The sequence below is a fragment of the Crocodylus porosus genome, unplaced genomic scaffold (assembly GCF_001723895.1).
Source record: "Crocodylus porosus isolate Cpor-Errol unplaced genomic scaffold, CroPor_comp1, whole genome shotgun sequence".
NCBI lineage: Eukaryota > Metazoa > Chordata > Crocodylia > Crocodylidae > Crocodylus > Crocodylus porosus.
Window position 1 is genome coordinate 2365726 of NW_017728906.1, and position 16496 is coordinate 2382221.

A 16496-nucleotide genomic window follows, 5' to 3' on the forward strand; every position below is an offset into this window, starting at 1 on the left:
TGATCTACGAGTGAACCACACTTAACCTTCAGGTTCATAGCTTTTTGTAGTCTATGCACTTAAACAAAATTTAGTCTTCTTCAGTCTGGAGTGCCCTAGACATTTAAGTCTTCAAGCTCTCTTGGTAAAAAGCATTCACAGTATAACAAGTCCAGCTAAAGAAAGCCCGCATCAGAAATCTTCTACTGAATCTTTTGTGCATGAAGACTCCAGTCTGATTCTGCCAAGCTTTACACATTTAGATAAACAACCTTCACTTTTGGATGCTGATTTAAGCCACATGCTCAATCCGCCATTAGCTAAAAGATTAGGTTGTTTACGTAGAACCTCTCCCTACTGCCTCCTTCATCCCTAAACCAGTGTGGGTTCAAATTTGTCATCTCGTAATAGAAAGCCAGGATCTATTTTGCACCAAGCTGCCTGACTGAGGCAACCAAGGCAGAGCCCTTCAGAACAAAATCTTGCAAACAAAGTAACATCTCTGAAGTGGTCTGAGGCAGATGCAGCTATAAAAGTACTGTATTTCCAATTGATTGCCCCTTAGTGGAAAGGAAGCAATGACTAAGACAGCTGTCTTATAATGATCCAAGACAGGATATGGTGCTTAACATTTTCTTTTATTGCCTTAACATCTTTCTTTTCTTTATGTAAGAGAGATGTGTATTTAAATTAACCTTTGAAGAAAATGGATGGGCATTCAATTTTCTTTGCTATAACTACAGAGCCCATCTCCTGCACAGAGCAGCAGTATAAAGTAGGTTCCTGTGCCATTTGAAGCATTTGGCAACCTAGTGTACATGCATGCTCCTACTCACTTGAGAGCTCCCTTCTCTGGTATGCTTCCAAAAATTCAGTGTTAGCTTTCTGTCCCCAGCTTCCCAGAGTCCTTTCAGCTCATCCTAGCATAACCCCAACAATTTTGCAAGATATGATCTAGAACAAACTTCCCAGAACTTCCCAGACTCCTCCTCCCCTACCCCTGCCCTCAGGGTTTGAATGTGACACTGGACGTATTTACGAGACACTACATCACTGTAGCTCATCGTTACAGTGATGTAGCACTGGTGAGAACAAACTGTGACTGTGACACTGAAGCTACGTCTCTGTAATGACCAGCTACATCATCGTAGCTCATTGCTATGGCAACATAGCATCTAAAAATAACCATCCGTCGCCGGGACTACGCAGCACCAAATGTGCAGTCAGAGCCACATGTAGACATGTCCACTGTGAATTGTAACTACAAAATGTCAGCCCATGTGGAATTTAATATGGGGGATAGCCAGTTTGAATCCTCCCCTTGCTTCAAGCATCCAGGATGCTTTCTAAGAACCAAGTATCCATTGTTATATACAAACTTTTTCAATACACTAATAATAGCAGAACATGAGGCCATGGTACTTAGGAGATGTGATCTGAGTCTCAAGTAGCCAGATAACCCAACCTCAAGTCTATAGGATGTTCAAGGTACAATAGCCAGAGACTCTGTTCTTTCTCAGCTGTCTGTGCACTTGAACACCAGCTCCTGGCAGAGCACTTTTTCTCAAATCTGAAGTTAGGGGGCTGAAGGCTGGAAGTGAGGGGCACCAGAAGGGCCAGGGGGCTGTGGGTCAGAAGTGAGAAGCACAGGCAGGGCTGGAGGGGGGCGGGTTGGTTTGAGGGACAACAGCATGAGCAGGGGCAGGGCACTGGCATATCAGGGCTGCTCAGTGCTACAAAGCAGCAGGGGGGACAGCCGTAGCTGTACCCATATATTGGTGAATGAAGGATGCAGAGGGAGTTCTGATTTTCCACGATAACCCCCCCCCCCAAAAAAAAACCAAAATCAAACACCAAAATTTATAGGTATTTAGAACTGATTTTATTATAATGATTGAGGCACTGGTAGGCTTCCAAGGTACTTTAAAATAGTAAATCTATCAATGAGACACTGTTCAGATGACAGACAGATAGACAGACAGACAAACAGACAGACAGACAGACGTAGCATTTCAATTTATTCACAGAACAATGCAGATTTCAAGTTTTTAAATCAGAGAACTTGGGATTTTTTTTAACCAGAGAATTTTCAGGTTTTGAACACAGAAAACCAGGATCTGTGCTTATTAGAGGGAAAAAAAGAATGAAGCTTATTTACTTAAAAAGTGCTCTGTTCACAGGGGCACTTAAAACTGAAATATAATTATTGTCAAGCTCAAACTTCCTGGAGCCCGAAAAGATATATTGCTTTCTTCCTCAGTCCTGCAGAAGGTCTTTTCAGGCAGGATTCAGTACTCACCCTCTTATACATGCAGATCTGGGGATTTGGGGATTTTCTAGTAAAAAGAACTTGGAAAGTGCTCCAAGGAGGCACTCAGCAGTCCAAACCTAGGCCCTCTAAAAACCCTGAACTATTGCATACCTGTGATTCACAATACAGCAACTTATAGTGTGAGGGAAAGGTTCATAATAGGAGCCACAAACTAAGCCTTCACTGTAAAAGCTTTCAGCTCCGATTTCTAATCTCACATGGAACCCATATCACAGCATTAATTTACCTTCTTAGTGTCATGAGAAAATAGGTACATGTTCTGAGAGCTTACAAAAGTCATGCATCAAGGGCTGTGAAAGCCAACGTGAAGCCTGTCACATCTACACATTTTCAAGGAAGACTTGATGTTTTTTTCCTCCCTTCATTGCAGTTACTCGTATGTCTCAGGTGGAACTCTGGGAAATAAACGGGTGGGATCTTGAAAGTGAAAAGTATGACTCCAAAGTAAGGGCAATAGCCAGCATACCTTTTGTGAATCAGGAACAAAGCGGGGCTCTTCACACAGATGAACCAGTGTGGTGCACTTGCACAGCATGCAAGTTTTTGCAGAGTTGCCATAGTGAACCCAAGTTGCTTGGGGTTTTATCAAATCAGCATCACAGATAATTTGTGAGCAGTACTGGCATTATAACTCAGCTGTAGAAAGTGCATGAAGAAAACAGCCAAATTAAAATGCCCCATTGACCAAAAGATTAAAATGTGGGGAAGACCTTTGTGCTATATTTGTGCACCACTTGGTCTACAACTGCAGGTCATCAGTCTTGTTGGAATACAAACAAACATTAAGGATCAGCATGACTGGTGAATATTCCTTAAAGCCCAGGTTAATGACTTACAATACAGACATTAAAATATTTCAAATGGAGTCCTTAGGTTTTTCATGAGCTATACCATTTAAAGACCTGACATCAAAGATACCACTTGGAAGAACACCTATCCTGCATGTCTGAAATGGTAATAACTGGGACAAAACCAACTTGCGTAGAATCATAGAAGTCAGGTCAGAAGGGACCTTATAGATCTTCAAGTCGGACCCCCTGCCAGGGCAGGAGAAAAAAAAAACTGGGCTCAAATGATCCCAGACAGGTAGGCATCTAGCCTCCTCTTAAAGACCCCCATAGTAGAAGCCAGCACCACTTCCCTTGGAAGTTGGTTCCAGATTCGAGCTGCCCTGACCGTGAAGTAGTTCTTACGGATGTCTAATCTAAACCTACTCTCCAACAACCTGTGGCTGTTATTGCTTGTCATGCCAGGGGCGCTAGGGGAAACAAGGTCTCTCCCAAACCCTTCTGGTCCCCCCTAGTGAGTTTGTAGACTGTCACCAGGTCCCCCCTCAGCCTTCTCTTGTGAAGGCTGAACAGGTTTAGGTCCCGCAGTCTTTCATTGTAGGGCCTGCCCTGTTGTCCCCGGATCATGCGGGTGGCCCTCCTCTGGACCCTTTCAATGTTGTCCACATCCCTCCTGAAGTGGGGCGCACAGAACTGGACGCAGTACTCCAGCTGTGGCCCGACCAGTGTTGCATAGAGGGGGAGGATCACCTCCTTGGCCCTGCTAGAGATGCGCCTGTGGATGCACGACAAGGTCCGGTTAGCCCTGCCAACTGTGACCTCGCATTGTCGGCCCATGTTCATCTTGGAGTCAATAATGACTCCAAGATCCCTTTCTGCCTCCGTGCTCTCAGGAAGGGAGTTTGGTGCTTAGATTTTCAAGAGTGTTCAGCCAGGTCAGGAAGAGACTGTGTTACTCACCATTTTTCTCCACTGTCCTTTTCTTGCCCACTCCACACATGGGGAACATAGTTTTACCAATAAGCGTACACTTCCTTGGGAAGCCCTGTCCGTGGTTGGCTGCAGACACTTCCCTCCAGGAATCTGAACCCCCTGGAATGGCACCACTGCTCACAATACCTCCTGGGCTCTTCAACAGGCAGGATATACTTCTCGAGGCCCTGGAACCCATTTTTTTCCAAACTTCTTTCTACTACACTGAGAACAGCATGATTTTTCCCTTGTGTTAGCCGGAATTTTTTTGGCTGATCCAACAGCAGCCTCCACCTGCTGGCCAGATGACAGGCCTCTAAGCCATGCAAATGTAAGAGTGGGGTAGCACAGTCACATTCCCCATTCTCACTGATGCATCGAGTGTCAGCAGTTTTCCAGACAACCACTGTTCATTGCTACATTGGAGAGCTGCCAACCTGCAGCAGAACAACTTACATATGCCCATGCCATGCTGAGACGTACAATCCTTAGTACTGATCCTTTAAGTCTGGTTCTTTGCTTTTAATATCCCACTTTTCTTCACGATTATGCACTGTACAAGAAAGATACTATGAGGGAGGAGGTTAATTTATTTAAAAAACAGTCCGGCCTCAGAAAACCTCTAGCATTAGGTTGTATTACACATGCTAGTACAAGAAGCTTTAGTAAAGAAGCATTAATTTATGGAGATTGAATCTTTTAAAGAAGCAACAACCAGGTGGAATTGATATAGCATTCAAATTCTCTAAATGCATTTTCCCTTCTAATCAACCTGCTCCTAATTATGCACTAGGTAATTGGCTACAGACTTCACAAGCTTCTTGCGTTTATTGTATCTTGAGTCTGTGTTCCAAGCTTCCCAGTTTAAATGATTGGCATGACTCATCAATTGTCATCAGTAGCAAAACTGATAAGTAATCAGGATCTCCATTTGGGGACAGCAGCATCTGCATGAGGTTATTTAACAAGAATCACTTCTGAAGTCATCAGCTGTTTCCCTTAGAAAAAAATTGAAAATCTCTCTGGTTTTGTGTTATTGGCTTTAAAATATGAGCTAATGGGCAGCAAGTATGCAAGGTTATTTCATGTATATGTATTTCTTGATATTAAATATTCTTTTAAAAGGCTAGGCAAAATGACTCATCCCTTTCATGGTGTGCCTGGACTTTGGAATAACTTGTTACAGTTACCACATCAGTATTTATACCTGCTGTACAAATTTCCTTCCCAGAAGTACTCTCTCTCCAATTCTCCAACCTAGAATGACTGTCAGAGGCTGAGCAACGTTTCTTAGCAACAGCCTGGCCTTGTCTCACCAATGGTGCCCATTTCTAGTCCTTAGCATCATGCCTGTACAAGTATCTTCAGGAACGTGTTCCAGCATCTGGGCTTTTGACAAGTTTCTCTACCTTGGAAAAAAAAATTTTCCTATGTAACCTAGCATTTGAACTAAAACTCACTTTAATTGACCAAAATAATTGTAAGTGACATGCTTAATCCAAATTTTTCCTGATAAAGGTTCACAGGGATAGCATTTAATTAAACTGAAGAACCAAAACACTCATCTCCCAGAAGGCAGACAAGGTTCTTTGGGTGAATCTGATATCTTTTATTAGACCAACTTAAATACTAGGAAACAGTTTTTCTTAGAAAGCTTTCGGATTTCAAAACCCTTCGTCAGGCTGAGGAAGCCTGTGCAGTTGGTGCATGCTCTTCCTGGATGCAATGAAAAGTAAAGAAGCCAGAGGCTGGGCTGGGCTGCATGCAAGATGGAATTTGAGGAGTCAGTGGGTGAGAGACAGGCTGGGTCTAATAAAAGATATCAGATTTGCCCAAAGAACCTTGCCTGCCTATGTCCTTAGACCAACACGGTTACAACCTATTTCCCAGAAGAGCATCCATGTGGAAGTGATAAGAGCATGTAAGAGGAAATGATATTCCTACCTGTATACACAAGCCCAGCATACGAGGCCTGTAGTTAGAATGCCAACAGAGTGTAGTTGATGCATGCAGCATCACCTTTTCAAGAAAGAAGACAGCCTCAGGTCAGTTGTGGGGAGTCTGAAATGCACCCTATTGGTGATACTTGCCTCCAATAAGGCTGGATTTGAAAAATCACCTTTACACCTAAGGATTATTTATTCCACCAGAAACTTTAAGCTAGTAAATTTCTACATGTAGGATAAAACAGGTAAAGCTGAGATATGGCAGGCTGAAGTGTTACTGAGGGAGAACTTCAAAATCTGCAAAGAACTGTAGAGTTGCCTCTTGACTTCACTTGTAAGGTAGAGGACAAGGGAACATAAAAGTACCACCAACTCCTTGCCTGCTCATTCCCCTAACAACCTACTACACATTCCCATGCATGAAGATGCTCTAAGTTAAATTTCTTGATAAAAGCAACATTCTCCTGCCTGGAGAATAAGGAAATGGCATGGACATTAGCACAAGAGACAGCAGTTTCAGTAACTAAAAGCTGTTTCATTGATGAATAAGGGAGAGCAAGGGATTCCAAGTGAGTGCATAAATACTGGAGATAAACAAATGGTTGAGAGTGCAAGCACGTGCCATTTGGTTAAGATTTATTTCTCACTATGAAAGAGCAGCCAAGAGTGCGCTGGAGATTAGTGCAAGCTCTTTGGAGGACAGCTGTGCTGCCATCAGAGGCATTGTGCTGCAGGGGCCGTTGGTACTTAACATTCATTTCAGGGATGTTGAGGAAGGGAAAAAAGCAGCTGTTTGCATGCAGAGCCGCTTGTCTGTGTTTACGAGGAGTTGTGCTATTATTCTGAATGGTGCCCAAGGGGTCCATTGCATTTCTGTGCACTGGTAATTATACATGAGACTGCCTTGAACAGCTAGAGGACTATTATATTGTGTTTTTGGTGGAGGTGGCAATTATTCCAAATTCAAGTCTCAGCGTCTCAATTTGGTAACTTTTTTCCTCAGTTGGGAGGTGAGGAAGAATATGTTTTTCATCCCAGACTCAGATTTGAAAAGGAGAGAAAATGGTTGTGTTTATGTTCTCTCATCATGGATCTCAGTTCCTTGGTTCACAGCTCCTGCAGACCTGCTGTCCTTCAACTCGTCCTCCTCCTGTCTCCCTTCTCCAACAGTCACTTAACATCAGAAATGTTGTAGATCAGACTCCTCCATTTGATATTAACTTATTTTTGATGGTAGGAGTACTGGTTGGTCTTGCCTTTCAGCCTATGGACACCCTGCATGGTATTCAGCTATCACTGGCTCAGAGAGGCTGTTCATCTCAATCTGCTTCATTCAAGACATTTAAAAACATGCTGTGCTGCTTTGCCTGGACAGTCTTCTAAACAGAGCAAATAAAGTTGTATTCAATTAGCTTGGGGATGTGCTAAACAAGTGTCACCCCACAGTAGTAATTAGCATACCCAATGTTTCAGGCAGACATGGCTAAGCTGCTACACTACATAGCTATAACCTCAGTATCTCAGGTTGGCCTGCCTTTGCCCCATGCTCCAGGAAAGTGCTGTCCCTTTACTGATGAGCCCTCAATCTTTGGAATAATACCAGTGTTTCTGTCCTCTTGTGCAGGGCATAACAAGCAGGGTATGTGCCTGAGAGGTAGGGGGCAGACACACATACACACACAGGTTCAGGGTGGGAGAGCGCAGGAGTCTTCCCTAAAGCAATCCTTGGCTGGTGCTGTTGCTGCAAGCTATGCTTACCCTGGTCTTAAAGCAGCAGCGGCACAGTGTCTGTGTATCAATTCCTGCTACAAGAGCAACTGTGCAGCTGCTTTTGCTGCTGGGGCGCATTCTGTGCGGATGGGAGATGATTTCGGTACTCCTTTTAAGGCAGCACCTGGGGCTATTGTCTCTCTGGCCCACCACTAGCTACACTGTTGCTCTTGTGTACCATTGTGACCCCGAGCAGCCTCCTCAAAATTGGAGTTATTTCACACTTAATGAAAAACAGCCCCAATCTGCACTCGTATTTCTGTTTTAAAGCCGTTCAAATGATACTCATCTTTGCATAGATCTGGGGAAGTTCATGGATTTCACAAGCCTAGGCTCTGAGTTTCCTTCAGTACTACCTCCACATTGTTTTGATACACTGTATACCTCACCTATTGCCTTTTAACTTGACAGCCTCTGGATATAGCCTGATAAGTATATTCCTACCAGTCATCTATGACTCAGTGGATCCACTCTTATTTCAGCCAGGTACGTTCCTCCATAAGAAACTCAGCTGAAGTCAATGGCAGTAATGGTACTCTACACCACCTACAACATTGCCCAAGTTTTGTAATATGTTTTTGAACCTTTGCATGTGGTTGCATTCTGATTTTCCAGTGCAGCCTTTCTGACCCCAGAGTGTTATCTGAGGCCTCAGCTATGCCAGCTCATTTCCAGATTTGTAAGGAACAATACACTTTTCTTTAATAGCTGCTGTAACTCTTGGCAATGGTCAAAATTAGATTTTGTGTATGTATATTGCAGTCTCCTAATTTTTTTGAGCACTCCTTAATTAGATAGATTAATACATGTGCCCTAAATTGCTTCATTCAGTGTCCCAGCACAGTGTTATCTTCTCTCCCCCTTCCTGATCATTGTTTATACTTAGTTAATTTTATTTTCCTCCCATTTTGCTTCCTTTCACCCACCCATCCATCATAGCATGCAGGCACTTCTCTGTTCATGTTGCCTTACAGATTCATCCATCCATTCATTATTTACCCATTTACATTCCAATATTGTACCTGTTACTGTAACATCTGTTTTATTTTCTATCACTGCTTTCACTTTTCTTTCTCTTCTCTGAAGAAAGTACATTGCTGAAGGTTCTGGCAGCAATGGGCACCCTTGAATAGCTAAGCTGTCTGCTGAGGAAGATGCTAGCTGCAACCCTGCATAAGTAAATTGTCCCTTTCCACATCCCCACCTCCCAAGGCAACACTGGGGACTAAAAAAATATAACTTGGAAAACAAGACAAAAATTGCCTTACCTACAACAGAAGCAGCTCATTGCCAATTCATAGATTGTAAGAAGATCATCTCAGAAGATCATTGGGTACAGTCCCCAGCACCAAGCAGGAAAGATAACTGGGGGTCAGGTGACCCCAGCAAGGTGACTGTGTAGTCTCCTCTTGAAGATTTCCAGGGTTGCACCACCTCTGGAGGGAGTTTATTCCACGGTCTGGACACCTTAGCTATGAAGAAGTTTCTCTTAATGTTGAGCCTGAATCGATCTTCTAGGAGTTTGTGGCCATTACTCCTAGTTTTCCTCTCAGGTGCTCTGGTGAACAGTTGCTCGCTGAGCCCTTGATGTACTCCCCTAGTATAGCCGGAAGCTGCTACCAGGTCCCCTTTCAGCCTTGTTTTCCTTGGTCTGAAGAGTCCCAGATCCCTCAGCCTTTCCTCCTATGGCTTGCCACGTAAGACTCTGATCACACGGGTGGGTCTTCTTTGGACTTTCTCAAGCTTGTCGATGTCCTTGTTTAAGTGCAGTGTCCAGAACTGGATGCAGTACTCCAGCTGCGGTCTCACCAGTGCTGAGTAGAGAAGAAGAATCACCTCCTTGGTTTTGCTGGGGATGCATTGATTGATGCATGCCAGAGTATTATTTGCCCTACTGGCTACGGCATCACACTGCTGGCTCATATTCATACTGTGGTCTAACTTTTACCCCCAGGTCCCTTTCATTTGTGGTGCTAGTCAGTTTGGTGCCACCAGACCTGTAGGTGTTTTGGGGGTTGCTCATCCTGAGGTGGAGAACTTTACATTTCTCAAAGTTGAACTTCATCAGGTTCTGATGCATCCAACTTGCTAGCCTGTCTAGGTTCACCTGTATCTGTAGCCTATTTTCAAGTGTAACCATGCTCCCCCATAACTTGGTGTCATTCGCAATAGGAGGATCTACAGATAAGAATGTCTACCATGCTCTCTTTTCCCAAAATCCCATGCACTTTGTTCCCAAATTATAGCTCACAGGTAAGGCTCTGAAACATTGCTGGGAGCCAGGACTTAGATAATACAGGGTTTGCCTCACTGGACAAAATCACTTCATCACCCAACCCAATAATTGTCTTCCAGAAGCAATAGGTCCCTTATACTCCAAAGAAAGATGGGAGCACAAGGGCTAACCCGTGATACCAAGTTTAGGGCACACTCAGATAAGAACCGCCTACACCAGCCTCCTACCACCTGAACTGAAAGATTCTTCAGTTTCAAGCAGTTTCATCAATGAAGTGGAGACCACTAAAATCATGCCTATGTAAGTCACCTGCTAGATAAACTAGTCAAAGCATTTTAAAATCTTTCTCAAAGTTGTAATCCCATCTCCAATGTTCTTTTCCTGGAGCATCAGCTAAATACCATGCCATTGAATATAGGGTGGCTGGGGAAAAAAATGCAGTGATTAGGCTTAGCCAACATCAACTAATCTATTAACTCCATGAAAGCAGAGCCTCAAAGTCTGGCTAATCGACCTATGATTGCACTTTGGTTTGCAACTTAAAAACAAATAAGCAAAACAAAACAACAACAAAAAGCAACACCTTAAGAGTCATCAATAAGCTGAGACATGTCAGCTACTTCTGGAACTGCAAGACTGCAAAGACAAGCTAAAAACAGGACAGATCACTGGCATTTTTCAAATCTGCCTTTGCAATTCAAAGTGATGCTTATAAAACTTCAAGCTGCTGCATTTGCTCTTACTGGACCCAAAATGCCACTCAATTTCCTCAGCACCTGAAGAAGACTAGTAGAGCTGTACTCTTGATCAAATCAGGTCAACACATTTGAAGTGTGAAAGCCGAGTGGAGTACTTTTTACAACTCCATCTGTCACTTGGTAATATATGTTCTCTGGTTAGTTGGCAATACATGCCTGTGTTCATATTCCCACGTGTCACGTGGCAAGGCTGGGATCAGCTATAAATTGCTCTTTTCTACCAGAGCACAGGAATATAGATGTGCTTGTGATTCAACCTGACCTGGCTTAGCAAAGCAAATGTCACTTTGGATTCAATGCTTAGGGAAAACAGATCTCTGCCATCATTTGAAAAACCCACTTCTCAGTTGCTAAGGCCAATTAAGCATCATGAAGGACAGACATGTTCTCTTGTGTCACTTTGCCTTTTTCTGCAGGCTCACAAAGACTTACATGCTTCCAGGCAAATAGAGCCTATTACAAGGCCAACTTCTATCTTATTTTACCGGCTGTGCACAGTATGCAGCAATGCTTCTATTCTTAGTCATGTCAGACCAAGGCATATTGGATCCCATGCCTGTATATTTCCTTCTCTGCACAATAGACCATTTTTCCAGCTCCAGTGTTATTTCCCCTCCCCTGGCAAAGCTTTCAAACCTGTCACTATTCTCTTTGAACTGGACTAAACAAGAACTACACCTTCCTCATACCAGGATATAAACCCCTTAAATACACCATTTTGCATTTAGCTTCTGCGGCCTGGATTTTACTAGTATCAAAAGGGATCACTTTTCTTAGCTGAGAGGGATGTGGAGAGTTTCAGCAACCTCCTGCTGAAGTAGCTTGGGAGAAAAAGCAAGGTCAGGTACTCTTTCAAATGAAAAACATAAAAGGAGGGTTTTTTTAAGCCATGGAGCTAAAAATTGGTTGCACCAACCAATATGCAGGGTTTTCTACCAGATTCTGGGAAGCACCAGGGCACGTTGGGCACATCCACACATGCAGGCGTGTATGCTTGCAGCAACTCAAGTAGGATTTTTGCCTCAGCGCACATGCCTGGACATGCACTTTGGTGTGGGACAAGTTGTGCCACTTGGGGCTAAGTGACCTTGCCTAGCTCCTCCAGAATCTGCCAGGGGGAACTAGAGCCAGAGCCAGCACTGCCTTACCTAGAACAGAAGCAGCTCATTGCCAATAGGAGGATATACAGATAGGGATGTCTGCAATACTCCCTACCCCTTTTCCCAAAATCCCATGCATTTTTGCAAATTCTTGGGGCACCTGGGATCCCAAAAGCACAAAAATGTGCCCTGGCAAGAAGCTCATAGCTACGTGCTCTCAAGAACTTTTGGGGCCCAGCCAATTTGCATGTGGGGACATTAGCCCCTTGTGCCAGCTGGACGTAGAGTTCTTTGCACTTTCTACCCACTGCAGCAGTCTGGCAGTGGAAGCTGCTGCCTGCATATGACTTGCTACCCCCTGCAACAGCATGTGGCCCCCAAGGCTGCCTGCCAGACCCAGATGGGGACTGCATGGCCACAGCAGAGGCATTTGCCCTCTTGGCCAGCTGACAGTGGGCCGTGGCTGCACAGCTGGCCTTTGTGCGGCAGTGCTGCCATGTGCGCCACAGCCCTGACAGCTAGGCAGCTATTGCCCAAAATATGTTTTCAGTGTGGTGGCTTGCTTTGAACTCTCAAAGAATGTCCTCCTGGGCCCAAGTGGCCACTTCATTTGCCTTCCTGCTGGACCCCAGGTGTGAGCCCTGGCCCTGTCACTTGCCTCACTAGAAGGAATCCTGGTGTTCCCAATTTAAAAAATGCAAATTCTCTAATAAAAAAATCCCAAATTCACTTTTTTAAATACCCCCAAATCCATGTTCTTGCACAATTAAAACAAAAGACCACTATACACACGCACATGCTACACACACACACAGAGAGAGAGAGATGTCAGTTGGGCAATGTTTTATTGATATATTTACAATTTTAGAGCAGTTTGGAAGCCTACCAGTGTCTCTATCATTATAATAAAATACATTTTAAATATTTATATACTTTGATTTTTGCTTTTGGCTTTCTTATCATAGAAAAATTAGAGCTCCCTCTGACCCCTCCACCAACCAGGATGTAGGGACAGCTGCCCCTGTGGCCACAACTCCTGCCAGCAGGCTGCATCTTGCCTGGCAGGTAAGCACACTGGGTGTGTGATGGGGGGATGTAAGGTTTGCAGGAGAGGGGTGGGAAGAGGTGTGGGTGGGTGTGGGTGGAGGTGGTATGAGGTGTGAGGTTGGGTGTGTGGTTGGGTGTGGGGGTGGTTCGGGGTTTGCAGGAGAGGGGTAGGAGGTTTGTGGGTAGGTGTGGGTGTGGTGTGGGGGGGATGTGGGGTTTGTGGGGGAGCACCACATGCCCATTCTCACCACCCCCTGCAGTTCCAGCCATGCCATGCCAGCAGCGGTGCTGCTGGAACTGTGATCTGTCCAGAGAGAACGTGCCTAGCAGGTCTGACCCAACCAGGCCTACCACAGCCTGTCAGTGTGCCTTTGGACAGGACCAGGAGGTGTGGCTCTGAGATGTGCAGCTCTTGTTCAAAGGCTCACGCTAGCTGCACGGATTGGGCTGGGTTGCATCAGGCTGGCCGGGCACATTCTCCATGAGGGTCAACGCACCATGGCTTGTTGTAGGCACAGTGCCAGGGCTGCACATTGCTGCCTGACCCTCATGGAGACGTGCTCGACCTGGCCTGCACAGCTAGCATGTGCCTTTGGACAGGAGCCATGCTTCCTGGTCCTGTGCAAAGGCGCACTAGCGGGCCATGCCAGGCCTTGTTAAGTCCCAACAGGTGCATTCTCTCCACATAGACCTCAGGTCTGGCAGCACTGCAGCTGGCACAGCCTAGCTGGTTGCTAGTGCCAGATGTGTGCAGTGTGGGGCATATGTGCTTTGTGGGTGGGTTTGTGGGTGGGCTCAAGTGGGGGCTGCCACACATACCCCCACTCAACCCCCATATCACTGTCACAGTGGGCACTTGCCGTGGCCACGCTGGCTGCTGCTGCCTACGCTGCAGGGGGTGGGTGGGGGTGCAGGCATGTGGCAGACCCTGCTTAAGCCCCTGCACAAACCCACCCACAGACCTCATATCTCACAGCCCTGGCACTTCCCCCTCAACATCCCTCCACCACTCCTCACATGCCCAACGCCCATCCACATCCATAAGCCCCTCCCCACCCCCATGTCCCTAAATTACCTGGGACAACATTTTTTTGTATATCTTCAGATAGCTCATATACAAGATCACATTCCTTCCCTTTCTTTTCTCCATTTTCAAAGCCAACGTAGCCAATCAGTCAAAAATTGCAGCTTGTTCTTTAACACACCAAGTCTATGATTAACTGTGAATCCAGACTTTCTAAGAGGTTCCATCCCTACCAGTCCAGCATAACATGGATATTGTATGAGAAAAGTAAACATGGACTTAATTTTGTTTTCACTAGGAGCCAGGAGAACTCTTGTGTATTGCATATATCTCCCCCACACAGGTTTTCCTTTACTGTGCTATATTAGTCAGTTTTATATAGGGTGCTAGAGTTGTGGTATTAATATTGGTTCTCTGAAAATGGCTGTCCAATTTTAATTGTAGATTAGAGACTTTAACAGCACACAATGTATAGTCCCAAGGGTCTCACTCTGTTACTGTCAGGTTTCCTACGCTTAGGGAGCATAGCCTGCACTTTACGGTTATGCACTGCTTCTCCATGGCAACACTGATTTGCACAGTTTATTTTTTTAATGAGAAAAAACAACAAGAGTTCAAAATATCTTGGTAATAAGTCTATATTAAGCTCAGCCTGAAGAGGGCTAGCTCAAGTGAGATTCCAAGAGTAGGCACCCATTAATCTTAATGTTGGGGTCCTTCCATAGTTGGCAGGGTTTTTTTAGACCTGAATGGTGTTTTGCTAGCATTCTGCTATATAATTTACACCTGTTAGTCATGCCCTGACAGACCAGCTCATTATTTCTGGCTTTCTGGAGAAGCAGCCTAACTGAGCAAAGAGCTCTGATAAGCACAGCAACCTCATCTTCAACTATATAAATGTTGGTTTTTGAGAGGAAGACTTTTCTTTCTTCCTCCCTTCCCCTCCATCATGCTATGGATGGACTCTTCCCCTGCCTCCAATTCCCTGTTTGAATCATAATTCTGACATCTATTCCCTTGCAGTAATAATAATAATCAATAATAACCGACCTCTACATTGTATTTTCTTTCCTAGAAGATCCCAAGAACTTTCACATACTTTATGAAGCCCACGCTGTGCCTTCATCATTGCACTCTGGAATTAAATGCCAATACCTCAGGGGTGAAAGTGTCAGTTGTGAAACTGCAACCAGCAACACTATACAGTAGTTGATAGGAAACTAGAATTTTACATAAGCAACTTAGCAGAAAAGAAATAAAGACAGTGCTACTGCAAGTGTTGATCTGGAAACTATTTTCAAGTCCTCCTAAAAAGTTAAGCATTTTTCACATATATCCACAGTGTCTCACAGACCTTTTGCTACTGTGAAAAAAAGCCACACCCCAGAACAGCTTCCACATCATGGGATTATGGCGCTAGCCTGAGATGCAACCGATCTATACGCCAGTTCCTATTCTGCCCATTCTGAATATGCCATGAATATGGGCATTCCATATCACCTTTGTGAAAATTTTAGTGAGATTAACGTATAGATTTTTTTTTTTCTCTGAGGGGAAGTGTTTTTGATGAGAAAGCACTGTTCTTCAAAGATTTTATTATGTTTATCCTGGCAAAGAGCAAAGAAAGATGTTTCATGAATTAAACTAGTTATTAGGGCTGTGCAAAATTTTGCTGGCAAAATTTCAATGCTGTTTTGACTCATGTCAAGCTTGAAACAGCAACATTGAAACAAAACAGCTTCGAAACAACCTTGAAATGAAACTAGGCAAGTCGAAACGTTTCAAAATTGTCAAAACATTTTGGATTTTGAAGCTCAAGCTGGGCTTGCCTGCAGGGAAACAGAAACTATAGTAAGGAGAGGGAGGGGGAAGAGGGGAGAAGGACTGCCCTCATATTGACTGTGTAGCTGGCCAGTGACTGTGATGCTTCCCTGAGGTCCCTTCCAATCCCAGTGCTCTGGGGGAGGGACGGAAAAACTGCATAAAAGGCAGCATTGTTTGAACTGCCCTGATGTCTGCGTTGGTGTCAGTAGAGCGAGGGTGCACCTTAACACACACACAGTGTCACCCACCCATGTCACGAGTTTTGCCTGCCAACAGCTAGAGGTGCAGGGCCCCAGACCCCAGACTCCCCCTGCACCTATCTCCTTGACAGCTGGCAGGCTTCGTGGCTGCAGCAGGGCCTAGCAGGCCTGCAGTTTTCACCCCCCTGTGTGCCAAGACAGACACAGTCCCACAAGGACCCATGTCATGAGTTTTGCCTGTCAGCAGCCAGAGGGGCAGGACCCCAAAAACCCCTGCAGCTATCTTCTTGAAAGCTGACAGGCTTTGTGGCCCCAGCAGGGCCTGCAGTTTTCACTCTGCTGCACCTTAACACGCACACAGTGTCACCCATGTCATAAATTTTGCTTGTCCACAGCTTAAGATGCAGTTTCCCCCAAGCCCCTGCAGCTATCTCCTTGAAACTTGGCAGGATTTGTTGCCTCAGCAGGGACTAGCATCCCTGCAGTTTTGACCCTGCTGTAGCTTAACACATACATGTGA